Consider the following 5499-nt stretch of genomic DNA (forward strand, 5'->3'; position numbering starts at 1 on the left):
AAATAAACGACGTAGCTAAACACATTCAACTATCGCTGTGAAAGCTGCCCTATACTCAGCTTCACATGAGGAGGTAGCCACTATCGATTGTTTCTTGCTCAACCAAGAAATGCAAGCATGTCTTAGAAAGAAACAATTCCCACAGGTGGACTGCCTAGTATCATAGTCTCCAGCACAATCTGAGTCACTGTAAGCATGCATCTACAAGTCACCCCCCCTGGGAAACATCAAGCCAAAAGACTTTGTACCTTGCAAGTAACGGAAGATGCGTTTTAAAGCCTGCCAATGCATAATCTTTGGGCTGTGCATATACTTGCTCACCTGAGAAACTGAAAACTGAATATCAAGTCGTGTATTGCAGAGATAAATGAGGCATCCAACAGCCTGAATATAGAGTGTGACATCAATTGATTCACCCACATCACACATTGTAAGCTTCAGCCCCAGCTCCATGGGAGTGGACATAGGCTTGCAATCATGCATGTTGAATCTGTCCAAGAGCTTTTGAACATACTTGTACTGAGACATAACAATGCCACTTTCTCTTGAATAAAGTGGATCCCCAAAAAGAAATGTAACAAGCCCAAGTCTCCCAAGTCTGACATATCAAATGTAGCTTTCAATTGGGCCTTGAATCTGCAATTACTTCCTCATTTGATCTGGTGAGCAGCATTTCATCTACATAAAGAATGATGACCAGAATATCCCCCCATCCTTCTTGATGTAGAGGGTGCTCTCAGTTGGACTATTGTGCAGCCCCTTGCTAGTCAGAAAGGCATTAATTTTGGCATATCATGCACGTGGGGCTTATTTCAGCCCATACAAAGCTTTATTCAGCTTGCATACCTGAAGTGCATTTCTTGAAATTTCAAAGCCCGGAGGTTGTTTGACATAAACCTCTTCCAACAAGTCTCCATTAAGGAAAGCTATTTTAATGTCCAACTGATGAACATTTTGTTGGTAAACTAAAAGGAAAGAATAGAGTGAACACAAACTCAGAATACTTGCATATAGAATGAAGAAGAGTGAGGTCCTTATGTAGGTATCACTTACATGCTCACTGACATCACTGATGACTTCAAAGCTCCACAATCATCTCCTCAATCTGCTCCTAGATTCTCTCAATCATCCTATGTGGCTTACCACCACCTAACTGTGCTTATGGGCACCTAACTGTGCCTCTAGCACTCACACATAGAAAACAAGGTGTGCCTGAGGCATACACCTTGAGATATCCCAACAAACCCCCCCTCAAGGGAATGCCTTAGGCTATGTCAAGGATACAGCTAGCACAAGGTGTCTCATGCCATCTCATGGTGGTCATGGATCTATCAATGGCTAGGATCTCAAGCTAGCAAGGGTTCCCATGGGTGTAAGGTAAACAAAAGGGATACAAAAGACCTTCCAATGGTTATCTCCCCTGCATGTACATGCACACAATGTCTGCAGGAGGTACCATGGAGCAAAACACATACACATGGCCTACATCATAAGGTGACCAGAGGTGTTTACAAAAACACACAAAACATAATAGTTTATTTCATTCATTTTGGAGGACTATCCAGGCTGAGTACATTGACTCAACATAAAAAGAGAGATTTGGAGCATACATAGAGATGATTTAAAAAGCATAATCTTCAAAGGATGCCTCATCTTGTGGAGGCACATCAATTGAAAGTAGATTGGCATTTTCTATCTTTGAAGTTACTTCCTTTTTGGCTCTGCAAAACTTCTCATGATGATTGTTTTTGCCACAGTGTCTGCATGGATTGATTTTGAAGCAGTCTTTTGAGAGGTGATTAGTCTTCCCACAATGATTGCAAGGTGAAAACTTGCCCTTCTGGATTTTTATGGCATAACCTATGTCATTACCTTTCCTGAGCTCCATGTGCCTTTCTTCTTCTTGGAGAGTAGAGATAATACCTTCAAGATTAGGATTAGGAAGATTTTTCAAAGTGGTAACAATATGATCATAATCTTTAGGCATACTCTTAAGCAACACTGCCATAGCATCATCTGTAGTGATAGGAGAGTTGATAGAAGCAAGTTGAGTCATAAGACTCCGCATGTAATTGACATGGGCAGCCAAAGGAGTGCCACTAACCATCTTCAATTCAAAGAAAGAAATTTTAAGTGATAATTTTGAGATGTGAGATCTAGCACCAAAAATCATGTCAAGCTTCTGCCAAGCTTCTGAAGGAGACTCTAAGTCAGAGATGTGATGAATATAATCATCTCCTAAAGCAAGAGCAACATTTGATACCATATGCTTTCTCCTCTCTAGCGAGATCCCTTGCCGGGCGTGTCAGAGCTGAGGATTCTCCAGCATTGGAGGCTATAGAAGAAGAAGTTGAAGCCAGTTTGACAAGTCCCAAGAGGTTTTCCCTCATCAATGCAAATTTCACCTTCATCTGCCATGTGTGGAAGCCCTTACCATTGAACTTATCTATATTCAATATGGTAGCCATGAGAGGGTCTAACCCAGGTATTGGGCGGTGTCTTCTCTCTTACAAGGTTAGAATAACAACTGAAAGGCTTCAAAATATAAGCATTTGATGTAGCAAAGACTTGTGACCAAATTTCAATCAATGATGCTTTTTCTTACATGCTTCATAGAGGTGGCTAAATGAAAGCTTTCCAATCAAAACCAAGTATAGCAACTCAAAGCAAAGCTGAAGCCATAGTTGTACTGATGCTATTCAAAACTTCAAAAACTCAGAAATGCTAAAGTAGCATCTTATGTAGCATCACTTTCAAAAACTTGTCAAAACTGTCAAAAACAAAGGACTAAACTTGGAGGGCTTGTATCTCACTCTCCAAAGCAAAGAAAAAGGGGGTTTCTGAGGCAAAAGAAAGCTCATATACCACAGAAGGTCCATTGAGGAGAAGGGGTGCAAATCTGCGTCAGAGCGCCATAGCTTGCCTCTTTAAACTCAGAATACTTGCATATAGAATGAAGAAGAGTGAGGACCTTATGTAGGTACCTCTTACATGCTCACTGACATCACTGATGACTTCAGAGCTCCACAATCATCTCCTCAATCTACTCCTAGATTCTCTCAATCATCCTATGTGGCTTACCACCACCTAACTATGCTTATGGGCACCTAGTTGTGCCTCTAGCACTCACACATAGAAACCAAGGTGTGCCTGAGGCATACACCTTGAGATATCCCAACACATTCCATTCAAAATTTGCAGCCATGGCTATAACTGACCTGATGGTTGTCATCCTAGATGTAGGAGCAAAAGTCTCCTCATAATCTATGCCCTTTTTCTGAGCATATCCTTTTTCAACCAGCCTTGCCTTTACTGATCAACGGATCCATTTGGCTTTCTTTTGACTTTGAAAACCCACCTTGTACCTATGGCATTTTTACCTGGTGGCAAATCCACAACATCCCAAGTTTGATTTTTATGAATGGACTGCAACTCATCGTGCATGGCATTCATCCAATGCACATTATCTTTTGCTTCTTAAAATGTCTCAGGCTCCTCCTCATCAAGAAGAGTACCTGCATAAGCTTGTTCAATTGAATGAGCTCCCTCCATCTGCCTTACTGCACTGCGAGTTCTGCCAAGCAATGGAGCTTCAAGCCTACTCTCCCTGAGAGTCTGAAGCAACCAATGTGGGACTGTTTTGGGAAAGGCCAAAATCTAAAATTCATCATTTGTATGTGCAGAATTTTCAGAGAATATGACATCTCTACTGACAAAAATCTTGTGTGTAGCAGGATTGTAGAGACAATAGCCTTTGCTTTGTGAACTATATCCCACAAAAATGCATTTTAGTGCCTTATCTGACAACTTGTGTCTAAACTCCATAGGCACGTGGGCATATGCAACACAACCAAAAACTCTGAAGTGGTCCACTGAAGGCTTTCTCCCATGCCATGCTTCATAGGGAGTGATTGTCTTCAAAGCCTTTGTAATATAGTTGGCACACATGAGACCTTCCAGCCAAAACATGTGAGGCAACTTCTTACTTGTGAGCATGCATCTATCCATTTCCATGGTGATGCGATTCTTCTGCTCAGCTTTGCCATTCTGTTGAGGTGTAAGCCTCACTCTAAGCTGATGCATAATGCCTTTTTCTTTTAGAAATGTCTCAAATTCATGAGACATGTACTCCCCCCCTCGATCTGTGCGAAGTGTTTGCACCTTGAGCCCTGTCTCATTTTCAACCATAGCCACAAAGTGTTTGAAATGCATAAACACTTTGCCTTGAGACCATACACCCGTGTAGTTGGTAAAGTCATCTATGAATGTAACAAAATAGAGATAACCCCCAAACGTAGGTGTCCTCATGGGACCACAGACATCACTGTGAATAAGCTGCAATTTTCTTGTAGCTTTCATTGCACCATCCTTCTTGAAGGGAAGCCTATGCATTTTGCCAAGAATCCAACCTTCACATGCATGAGGAGGAGGCGACTCCAAAGGAGGTAATGCATCAACCATATCATGCCTCTGAAGTGTCATTAAGCTGCCATAGCTCATGTGCCCATACCTGGCATGCCATAACTCCGCATTGTGCATCGCAACAGTGGGAGTGCTAACTAATAATGCAAGATGGGATTTTTTTTCATATAAATCAAGCTGAAAAAGACCCCGATTCAAAGTGCTAGACAACCTCAAAGCATATTCATTTTCTTTGTCTCTGACTGCACACTTGTCATCATCAAAAACAACCTGGAATCCTCCTCTATTGAGTGAGGACACTAAAAGCAAATTCTTCTTTATAGCTGGCACATAGAGTACATCTGAAAATTCTAAAATATGTGCCATCAGTGGATGTGAGAATAATATCTCCCGCTCCACACACTGAATAAGAAGAATTATTTGCACAAGTGACCTTCTTCTTGGTGTGTGAAGAATGCACAGTTACAAACAGTTTTTTCTTGGAAGTGATGTGCTTTGAAGCACCACTATCAAAATACCAAGTATGTAGTGTCTCATTAACACTGAAAGAGCATTCATCCTTTGAAGGATCGTTAATGCAAGTCAAAAAAGCATATGGGTCATCATCATTAGTGGCTATAGTATCTGAACTACCCACTGAAAAATCTAAAGTGCAAGTAAAAAAGGCATAGTTCTCTTCAATCAAGTTGGCTACAACATCTCCTCCATCATGGCAATGTGGACCTGATGCATCTAATACAGCCATATCGGAATCCCTTTTCTTTTCTTTAGCTATGTGCTTCTTGCACTCTCCAATATAATGACCTGGCTTCTTGCAATAATGACAGATGCCCTTCTTTTTTTGCTTGTTTGTATCACCCTGTGCCTTATAATAAGGCTGCCTAAAATCAGCTTTATGCTGATGTATGGGCTAATTGGCATGTGGCTTATGCTGCCCTTTACCCTTGGGCTTGAGCTTAGAGAGCATAGCATGCTCGCCAGCCCGGGTTGCCATATTTCTACGTGTTTGTTCCTCCTGCAACAGAAGTCCTACTAACTCATGAAAGGAGAGAGGATTGCTGCCCCCCCCCCCAATGA

The sequence above is a fragment of the Dipteris shenzhenensis genome, chromosome 21 (assembly GCF_047967505.1).
Source record: "Dipteris shenzhenensis isolate YYH24624 ecotype China chromosome 21, Dip_SZ_1.0, whole genome shotgun sequence".
NCBI classification, from domain to species: Eukaryota; Viridiplantae; Streptophyta; class Polypodiopsida; order Gleicheniales; family Dipteridaceae; genus Dipteris; species Dipteris shenzhenensis.